The sequence below is a fragment of the Prionailurus viverrinus genome, chromosome D3, assembly GCF_022837055.1.
Source record: "Prionailurus viverrinus isolate Anna chromosome D3, UM_Priviv_1.0, whole genome shotgun sequence".
Classification (NCBI taxonomy): domain Eukaryota; kingdom Metazoa; phylum Chordata; class Mammalia; order Carnivora; family Felidae; genus Prionailurus; species Prionailurus viverrinus.
In genome coordinates, this window is record NC_062572.1 from 16,139,310 (window position 1) to 16,150,809 (window position 11,500).

The following is an 11,500-nucleotide window of genomic DNA, read 5'->3' on the forward strand; positions in this document are numbered from 1 at the left end:
TAGAAAATGAAATAAAGACATTTTCAGCCAAACCAAACAAAGCTTAGAGAGTTGGTTTCCAGCAGAAATGAACCACAAGAAATGCTAAAGGAATTTCCTTTAGAATGAAGGTAGGGAAAACCAGATGGAAATCAGTACCTATGGGAAAAAAACAAAAAGTTCTGGAAATGTAAAATGTGTGAATAAATAGAAAAGACCATAATCTTCACCAGAATCTCAACATGACTTTTTGCAGAAACCAATCAGCTGAGTCTAAAATTTAGATGCCATGGCAAAAGACCTAGAGTAGCTGAAACAATTTGGAAAAAAAAGAGCAAAGTTGTAGGACTCACACTGCCTGATTTCACAACTTACCATAAAGCTACAGTTATCAAGAAGGTGTGATATTGGTGAGATAAGACAGACATGGAGATGAATGGAATAAGGAACATGTACGGTCAATGGATTTTTGATAAAAGTGCAAACGCTGGGGTGCCTGGGTGGCTCAGTCAGTTAAGCGTCTAACTCTTGATTTTGGCTCAAGTCATGATCCACAGTTTGTGAGTTCAAGCCCTGCATCAGGGATTCTCTGTCTCTCTCTCCCTCTCTCTCTTTGCCCCTCCCCTCCCAAAATAAAAAAAATAAACTTTAAAAACAATGCAAAAGCAATTCAATGGGGAGAAAATAATGTTTTCAACATATGATGGTGGAACAGTCTGACCTCCATATGCCAAAAAAATGAACCTCAACCCATACCGCACATGGTAATATAAACTGACTCAAAATAGGTCATAGATCTAAACACAAACCATGAGGGGCACCTGGGTGGCTCAGTTGGTTAAGCGTCTGACTTCAGCTCAGGTCATGATCTCTCAGTTCGTAGGTTCAAGCCCCACATTGGACTCTGTGCTGACGGCTCAGCCTGCTTCGGATTCTGGGTCTCCCTCTCTCTCTGTTCCTCTCCTGATCACACACACACACTCTCTCTCTCTCTCTCAAAAATAAAGATGAAAAAAAATTTTTTTAATAAAAACATAAAAAAACATAAAACCTGAAATGATAAAACTTCTGAAGAAAATATAGGAGAATATAGGGTAACTAGAACCTTTGAACACTGCTGGTGGAAATATAAACTGGTGCAGCCATAATGAAAACAGTACGGCAGCTCCTCCAAAAAATAAAAACAGAATTACCATATGATTCAGCAATTCCACTTGGGGGTATATACCAAAAAGAACTGGAAGGGGACTTAAAGAGGTATTTGTACTCTGATGTTCATAGCAGCAATACTCATACGAGCCACAATGTGGAAGCAACTCAGGTCGATGGGCAAATGAACATACAAATGTGGTGTATACACATAATAGGATACTATTCAGCCTTAAACAAAAAGGAAATTCTGAGCCAACTTACAACATGAATGCACCATGAAGATGCTATGCTAAGTGAAATAAGCCACTCACTAAAGGACAAATGATGTGATTCACTTACAGGAAGTAGTCAAATTCAGAGGCAGAAAATAGAACAGTAGTTGCCAGGGGCTGGGGGGAAAGAGGGAGTAGGAAGTTATGGTTTTAATAAGTATAAAGTTTCAGTTTTGCAAGAGAAAAGAGCTCTGGAGATTAAGTGGTGGTGACAATTTTGCAACAATGGGAATGCACTAATGCCACCGAACTGTACCCTTAAAAATGATTAAAATGGTTCTTACACCATCCACAAAAATAAACTCAAAATGGATGAAAGACCTAAATGTAAGACAGGAGGCCATCAAAATCCTAGAGGAGAAAGCAGGCAAAAACCTCTCTGACCTCAGCCACAGCAACTTCTTACTCAACATGTCTCTGGAGGCAAGGGAAACAAAAGCGAAAATGAATTACTGGGATCTCAGCAAGATAAAAAAGCTTCTGCACAGCGAAGGAAACAATCGGCAAAACTAAAAGGCAACCAACAGAATGGAAGAAGATATTTGCAAAGGGCTAGTATCCAAAATCTATAAAGAACTTATCAAACTCAACACTCAAAAAACAAATAATCCAGTGAAGAAATGGGCAAAAGACATGAATAGACACTTCTCCAAAGAAGACATCCAGATGGCTAACAGACACATGAAAAGATGCTCAACATCACTCATCATCAGGAAAATACAAATTAAAACCACAATGAGATACCACCTCGCACCAGTCAGAACAGCTAAAATTAATTCAGGCAACAACAGATGTTGGCGAGGATGCAAAGAAAGACACACTGAGGATGCACTGCTGGTGGGAATGCAAACTGGTGCAGCCACTCTGGAAAACAGTATGGAGGTTCCTCAAAAAATTAAAAACAGAACTACCCTATGACCCAGCAATTGCATTACTAGGCATTTATCCAAGGGATACAGGTGTGCTGCCTCGAAGGGGCACATGCACCCCAATGTTTATAAGCAGCTCTACTGACAATAGCCAAAGTATGGAAAGAGCCCAAATGGCCATCGATGGATCAATGGATAAAGATGTGGTATATATCTACAATGGAGTATTACTCAGCAATCAAAAAGAATGAAATCTTGCCATTTGCAACAACATGGATGGAACTAGAGGGTATTATGCTAAGTGAAATTAGTCAGAGAAAGACAAAAATCATATGACTTCACTCATATGTGGAATTTAAGATACAAAACAGATGAACATAAGGGAAGGGAAGCAAAAATAATATAAAAACAGGGAGGGGGATAAGGAAAGCACAAATAATATAAAAACAAGGAGGGGGACAAAATATAAGAGACTCTTAAATACAGAGAACAAACTGAGGGTTGCCGGAGGGGTTGTGGGTGGGGGAATAGGCTAAATGGGCAAGGGGCATTAAGGAAGACACTTGTTGGGATGAGCACTGGGTGTTATACAAGGGGATGAATCACTGGAATCTACTCCTGAAATCATTATTGTACTATATGCTAACTCGTATGTAAATTAAAAATTAATTATTATTTTTTTTTAAGTTAAAAACAGAGGGGCGCCTGGGTGGCTCAGTCGGTTAAGTGTCCAACTTCGGCTCAGGTCATGATTTCACCGTTTGTGACTTCAGGCCCTGCATCGGGCTCTGTGCTGACGGCTCAGAGCCTAGAGCCTGCTTCAGATTCTGTGTCTCCCTCTCTGTCTCTGCCCCTTCCCCGCTTGTGCTCTCTCTCTGTCTCTCTCTCTCTCTCTCAAAAATAAATAAACATTAAAAGTTAAAAATATAATTACCATATGATCCAGCAATTGCACTACTGGGTATTTACCCACGGAAAGTGGAAACAGTAATTTGAAAAGATATATGCACTCCTCTGCTAATTGCAGAATTATTTACAATAGCCAAGATATGGAAATAACCCAAGTGTGCATTGATAGATGAATTAATAAAGAAGTTATGGTATATATAAGTTATAATTCTAAGCGAAATATGTCAAAGAAAGACAAATGCTGTATGATTTCACTCACATGTGGAATTTAAGAAGCAAAAGAACCAATAAAGTGAGAAGTACAAAAATTTTTTTAAATGATTAAGACGGTAAATTTTATTTTATTTATATGTATTCATCTTGTTTTTCATTTTCTTTTTTTAAGTTAATTAATTAATTTATTTAGTAATCTCTACACCCACCATGGGCTCAAACTCACAACCCCGAGATCAAGTCACATGCTCTACCTACTGAGCCAGTCAGGTGCCCCATGTTCTTTATTTTCTATACTTTATGATGTTTTGACATCTTGGGCCCTCAGTGACTGGGAAGAGACTGCACCTCCCAAGATTAACTGATTTCTACTGCTGGTAAATGACTTGCCTGGAATCTGCAATGCAACCAATCCACAGCCCATACTCTGAAGCACATTCTCCATCTGGCTTTTACACTCCAGCAGGCAAAATCTCTCTGCCCTAATCACCCCAGGGCCCAGTACCAGACAACCAGGGACCATCCCTATAGCCCAGGACCCAACGAAACCACAAGAAGGGCTTTTTGCACATGCTCTCCCCTCACCCTCTCTACCTGTGGCCAGCCTGACTGGCGTGGCATATCCCCTCCTCTTGGGAACTGAGACTCATAAACTATCTTTTCAATGGCCATCATCTCCTGATCTGTTGACCTAACCATACATGAATAAGTCCAAAATCCTGGGTACGTTTTATAGCAGCATATTGTATATTTTTGTGTATTTTATTTATTTATTTAACTTATTTGCATATTATTGTATATTTTTAAAAAATAAGTAATTGTTAAGAGTATTGAGAAAGATTGACATATCAATTATGATACATCTATCCTACCTTAGTTTGGTATGGTAGCTAGGGGTGAAGACAGAAGAGTCCAGTTTCCTGCATCTAAATCCTGGCTCTACCACTTACAAGCTCTGTGAGGTTGGGCAAATTACTTATCCACTGTGCCTCAGTTTTTTCATCTGTAAAGTGGGGGTAATGATAGAATGCACCTCTTATGGCTTTGTGAGGGTTCAATGGATTCAAACAAGGGCAGTACCAGGTATACAGTAAGCACTCTATAAATGTTAACTATTATTGTTATAGACTCTGCAGCCATTTAAAAAATGAGGGAGATCTGTATGTGCTGACATGGAAAAAGACACTAAGGGGGAAAAAGTCCCCACTGTGTCAATTTTTTTTAAAAGGAAAGTGATATAAGCAAATACTTCTTCTGGAAAAGGTTATATAGTTATAACAAAATATGCCCCCCAAAAGCATACTAGAAACTCTCAAAAGGTTATTTTGAGGAGAAGGAAATAGAGCTCTAGTAGAAGGTGTGAGGGGAACTTTTGTATTTTATTCAATATCTCCTATATTACTTGATGTTTTTACCATGTTCGTTCATACTTAAAAATAGACATTCAACTTTTTGGAAGACCATGGGAATATTTCTCAATGTTCTTCATTGCCACCTAGGGGGTTCTGGAGGTATTGCCTGCCATAATCATGGTCATTTGTTTAAACTTAACTATTTTAATAAGTGATACCACCTTCTGAATTTAGTATCTTACACCAAGCAATTCATAGCTTCCAACTTCCGCTAATGAGTTTTGCAACAATAACGAACACAGATCCATATTTATAAAAGTCAATAGAGGCTACAAAAACAAAACCAAAACAAAAAGAAAAACAAACAAAAAAACCCCCCACCTTGTTTGATCTACTTCACTGAAAGATTCTGGCTTCATGTTATAATCTTGATCGGCCTGAACCACCGGCCCCACCCAAATGATCTCACCCTGCACCCAGTTATCTGTCCATACGCCTAAATTTCTACATCAACATGGTTGCCTGACTTTGAATATTGGTTCCATGACTTCCTATCTGTGTGACCTTGAGCAAGTCACTTCACCTCTTGGCTTCAGTTTCTTCTGTAAAATACAAATGATAATAATAATAGTCCCTTAAAGGATTCTTGGGAGCATTATGAGTTGATATATCAAGCACAATGCCACTCACATAATAGAGTTTGATAAACAATTTTCACTGGTAACACCTACAGTCTTCAAATTTCAACGTGACGCTTCTGCCAGGAAGCCTTCCCTGATTGGCTCACATTCCCCTCATAGATCACATTTCTCCTATGTAGCATTTGTCACAGATGACTGTTGAATGATTGTATGATAAATGTCCATCTTCTCTAAGAGGATCACAAGCCCCATTAGCACAGAGCCTGGGTCTGGTTTTACCCACCATTCTCTATCCCCAGCATCTACCACAGGGCCTGGCAGATAGTTTGTGCCACACACAATTATTGATAAAGAAATGAACTAATGAGGTTAGAAAGCTGAAGGCCTCTAAAATACTAAACGTTAACTAGAACAGATGTCACAGACTGGTTAGGTTCCGACGGGCTGCACAGGAGGCCTGGACTGGAAGGATCATCCAAGGATAAACAAGACAACTCTCACCTTTGTCCTAGGACTTGCCCTGTTTTTTCAGTCGAGGTGAAATTCATATAACATATATAATTAATCATGTTAAAGTGTACAATTCAGTGGTATTTAGTACAGTCACAGTGTCCTGGAACCACCAACTATATTAAGTCCTGAAACATTTTCATCACGCCAAAAAAAAACCCAATAACCATTAAGCAGACACTCCCCATTCCCTCTTAGCCCAGCCCCTGGCAACCACCAATCTGCTTTCCATTTTTATGGATTTACCTATTACGGATATTTCGTATGACGGAATCCTACATACACGTGGCCTTTCGTGGCTGACGTCTTCCACTTAGCATACCGTTTTCAAGGTTCGTCCACTGTTAACAGTGTGTCTACAACTGACCGCTCTACAACTGACCGCCTTGTTAACAGCAAAAGCCTCAAGGCATTTATTTACAACCGCCCCCCCCCCCCCCCCCGTCCCCCCTTAGTCTACGTCTACCAAATCCAAAGCGACTCTCACAGAGGCTGCGCTTGCTGCCCTCTGAGTCCCGAGGAAGGCCCACCAAGGCCCTCAGCAGCTCCGGGCCACGACCCCAGGGCTGGAGCCCTCTAGCCAGCAGGCGGGAGGCTGGGCTGAAGCCCAGGGGGCAGGGATGGCCCTGCGGAGGCAGCCCTGCGCCCTCGGCGGTCCCTTCTCCTGGCGCGGAAGTCAGGGGCTGCACCAGACACGGTCCCAACCCCACGGCCTCGCAAGGCCAAGCACTCACGTGTCGCCGCAGCTCCCGGACGCTCATCAACTGGTGCTCCACCTCCAGGTAGATGGGGCAGCTGTACAGCGCCTGCAGGCCCACCAGGGAGCGAGGGAAGGGAGGGCCGGCCAACCCGGCTTTCCCGGCCCTAGTCCCAGCCCGCCTATTGGTGGATTAAAAAAAAAACGTAGGTCGAAAGTTATACCCGGATTTTCACCTGGGAGGGGTAGAGGGCGGGGCTCCTAACCCCAGTGGTTCAAGGGTCAATTGTACTTCTCCTTTTTAGGCCTGGGTAATATTCCATTGTGTGGAATATTCCAGTTTATCCACTCATACCTTGATGGATATTTGCATTACTTTCACCTTTTGGCTGTTGTGAAGGGTGCTCTCCAATCCTGTTTTTGTTTTTTCTTTAAGCCCGCATGGTATGTCAGATCATGAAGACTGAAATAGCAGTGTCCTGTCAGCCACGAACTGGTATAATTCAGCAAGCCATTTTGCCTCCTCTGCTGTACCCAAGAGGTTCAACCAGGATTTTTGTGCAAGTAATTTATTTGGAAGGTGATTCCGAGTGTTTATTTAGGAGATGATCCTGAGAAGTGACAAAGGAAAGAGAGGAAGGAAGCCAACAAATTTAGTGTACCTTTATGATCAAGTTAACTGTGTTGGGCATAAATTGGTTCAGTTCCACTGGGGACCTCTGTAGTGGACACAGTATGGAACATATCTTAGAAATGTTCCACCCACTGGCCAAGGAGCTGCAATATCTATCCACTAACTACTGTCTGTCACTGCTGAGGACCGCTCACAAACTATCCACTGTGTGGCCCCTCTGGTCTCCCCCATGTGCATGCCAAGAATGCTCTAGAAAGCCCTCAGATAGAGTCACATGTGCTTACAGTAGGAAATTTTGGGCATACACAGAAGGATGCACGCAGATTGCAGATGGGACGCAGGGGTCATCAACAAGGCATGTTAGAGGGCTTATCAAACTCATCCTCAGATCCCTAGGAGCTCACGTTTTAATGAGACAAATACAGATTTCTTTTTATTTTTTTCACCTTAGGTGAATCTATGCATGAAAACTGCTTTAGTTTGTCAGTCATCTTCTTGGGAAAGGGAAGAGATATACATCCTTTTCTCCTCCATTCCTTCAAAGCTTCTTGATAGAGAGTAGATTTGGAGTGAACTTTATTAAGACAGATGTGTTACCAGGGTGACTGGGTGGCTGGGTTAAGGGGCCGACTTCAGCTCAGGTCATGATCTCGCCATTTGTGGGTTTGAGCCCTGTGTCAGGCTCTATGCTGACAGCTCAGAGACTGGAGCCTGTTTCAGATTCTGTCTGTCTGTCTCTCTCTCTCTCTCTCTGCCCCTCCCTCTCTCTCTACCTCTCCCCTACTCATGCTCTGTCTCTCTCTCTCTCTCAAAAAATGAATAAACATTTTAAAAAAAAAACAGATGTGATACCTTGAGCTGGGTGCTTCTCACCTTGAGGTCTCAGTTTACTCTGTAAGGGAAGCTATTTCTTTAAAAATATTTTTTTATTGAAAATAAAACAAAGATACAGGAAACCACACAAAAGTGTGGCTTAGTGAATTATTATAAGGCAAATGCTTTAATAACCACTACCCAGGTCAAGAAATAGAATTTTGCCAGATATATCACAAGTCACAAAATGAGACTGTCTGCCAGTTAATGTCTCTTCCCTGGAAGTCTACACTTATAAAATTTACAATTCTGTATTTTTATAATCAGTTGATTTCTAAAATTCAGCCCTACCCCTAAATTCTATGATATTATAAAATGTATATCAATCATTATGTGGATAAGATAACATTACTCCCATACCCAAACCCTCCCATGAATTTCAACTGACTTTGAATAAAATCCAGAAAGTTCCACTATGACTATCAAGCCCCAAAAGGATCAAGCCTTTCCTCCTGCTTTCCAATACACTCCCAAATCACCTCTATGTTTCTGCGGCATGAAAAACTCATACCCACCTCAGGGCCTTTGCACTTGCATTGTCCCTCTGCCTGAAACACTCTTCCCAAACTATTTTCTCATCTGACTCTCTCTTGTCAGTAAGGTCTCAGCTCAACTGTGACGTCCTCAGGGAGGTCCTCCATGACCACCTATCTAAAGTAGTACCCAGTCTCTCTCTCACGTAATTTCATTTGTTTCCTACATAGAAGTAATCACTCTGAAATTATCCAGCTTATGTATGTTTGCATATTCGATTATGTATCTATTGCTACACAGGGCCCTTCAGCTTTGCAAAAGGATTAACACTCCTTTTCCTGTCATTCCTTTATCCACAGCACCTAAAACAAAACCTGGCATAAATTGGCTCTACACAAATCCTTGTGGACCGAATACCATGGGATGAGCTCATTTTACTTCTGAGCCAATGACTATCTCTCTGTCACAACGACAGTTGTATCTCGGTGGAGAGAGAACATGGGGTCATCTACCAAGAAAAGACAGACAAGTCTGCCAACATTGTGTTATTTACATTGGTGAGGTGAATTTCAGAAGGTCTGGTGGAAATCCAGGTAGGCCAGCTTACAACTCTATCTCAACAGCTCACACACACTGCAGTCTGTCTTAGATAAGGCTGCTATTAAAAAAAAAAAAAAATGCCGCAGAATGAATGGCTTAAACAACAGAAATTTACTTTCCCAGAGTTCTGGAAACTGGAAAGTCCAAGATCAAGGTTCTGGCAGGATTCGAGTTCTGGTGAGAGCTCGCTTCCTGGTTTGCAGATGGCCTCCCATGGCCTTTCTTCTGAGTTTGCACGGAAAGAAAATGTGGACCGGGGAGATCTGGGACCCATGCTTTCACTGGGTTATCTTATCTGAGCCAGAGCAGCAGTCTTGAAACTTTCTTCATGCATAACAGCACCTGCATAGCCAGATAAAGGGTCCACAGCTTATGTGTTCATGAGCTCACTGTCCTCATGTCCATGGCCCTCCTCACTGCCTAGTGTGAGCAAGAAAGCTCAAAGAATGCATTCTGGGTTATCCTCTGGCCTGGCTTAAGTCCCTTCTGGGCCAGTAGAACCCTTTTGCCTACCCGAATTATTGCCTTTCCGGGAGTCTGTTTCCACCTTTACTCTGTGGATTCCTTTGGAGCTGGAATCATGGCTTATTTTTGTCTTATAAAATCTTGTTTTTAAAATACAAAAGTAGTACATCCTCACAGGAGAAAAATTTCAAACAATAATTGAAAAAGAGAAAGTCCCCTTTCGATCTGCTCCTGTTTCCAAACCCACTCCTCTCCCCAGGTGGGACCACTATTAACATTGTGTTGTATATATTTCCAGAACTTTCCATTCACAAGAATAATGATGCCAATAAAAGTGCTAATGTTTGTTGAATGTTTACTGAGTCAGGTGCTATGCTAAGCACTTTCTGTGCATGTTCTCAATTAATTCACAAAACAAGCCTATAAGGTCGGTGTTATTTAATTTCCTATTTCACAAAAGAGGAAACCAAGGTGACAGTTACAAAGTGGTAAAGCCAGAATTTAAACCCAGGCTAACTTCAGGGCTCATGCTCTTAACCTCTATTGTTCTGCCACTTGCTTTGGGATTTGGAATGTCATAGACACTTCTCCATATTTGCCCACAGAATTCTATTTCCTCCTTTTTTATTTTTATTTTTTTAATTAAAAAAATTTTTTTTAATGTTTATTTATTTTTGAGACAGAGAGAGACAGAGCATGAGCAGGGAAGGGGCAGAGAGAGAGGGAGACACAGAATGTGAAGCAGGCTCCAGGCTCTGAGCTGTCAGCACAGAGCCCAACGCAGGGCTCCAACTCACGGACTGTGAGATCATGACCTGAGCCAAAGTTGGACGCTTAACCGACTGAGCCACCCAGGCGCCCCATATTTCCTCCTTTTTTAAAGTTGCTCATTATTCTATAAAATGAATTTTAAAAATTCATTTTGTCATTCTATTGCCACACCTTTTCAAATTTTGCAGTTTTTTATTTCCTTATTTCATCAAATCTAACATTCCATTGATTGTAAGGAGCACCCAGTTTCAGAGATTAAAATGTGAAATAAAATGTGCATCCTTAAAAAACATGTGCGTCTTAGAATTAATGTAATATGGCATTAGAGACCCTGTGGCAGATGGACATGCTTCCATATAATTTGCATGTGTATATTTCTACAGAAGTTCCCTGGAAGTAAAATTGTGCACTAAGATGAAGGTACATTTTTTATTTTGATGGATACTATCGAATCTCCCAGGAGACCATTTACTTGTTAGTTATCTGCCTGCTATTTACTTAGCACAATGCCTGGCACTTTGTAGGTATCAAATAAATGTTTTTTCAGTAGACAAAATGCATGACCTGGCCCAGCAAATGCAAAACATTTTGAGATAATCACATGCGAAACAAAATACAAAAACAAAAAACCTCACCACCACCAAAAAAAAACCATGACAGTGACTGATAGATTAGAATATTTTAGGACCACAAGTGTATACACTTTTGCTAAAGCACTGGCCACGATGTGACAATCGTTAATAAATTAATTAATTTTATGCAGAATGATGTGTCCAAAGTGATTATAAAATATCTTACAAAATTATCTATCAAAAGGCTGTGCAATTTTTTAAAAAATACACTAGTAACTGGCATTTTATAACGCCCAAACCTACTAGTCTTGAGAAATTTCCTGCGATCTTATGGTCTGTCATTTTCTCAAACACCTGCAAGACTACTTGCATCAAAATCACCTGGCGTTCATATTAAAATGCAGACTCTACTCCAGAGCCTACTTCGGAATCATAATTTCCAGGGAATAGGACCGGGGAATCTGCATTTTATTCAGGCAGTGCTTCTAAGGCACACAAAAAGCGTGTGAGCTAGAGC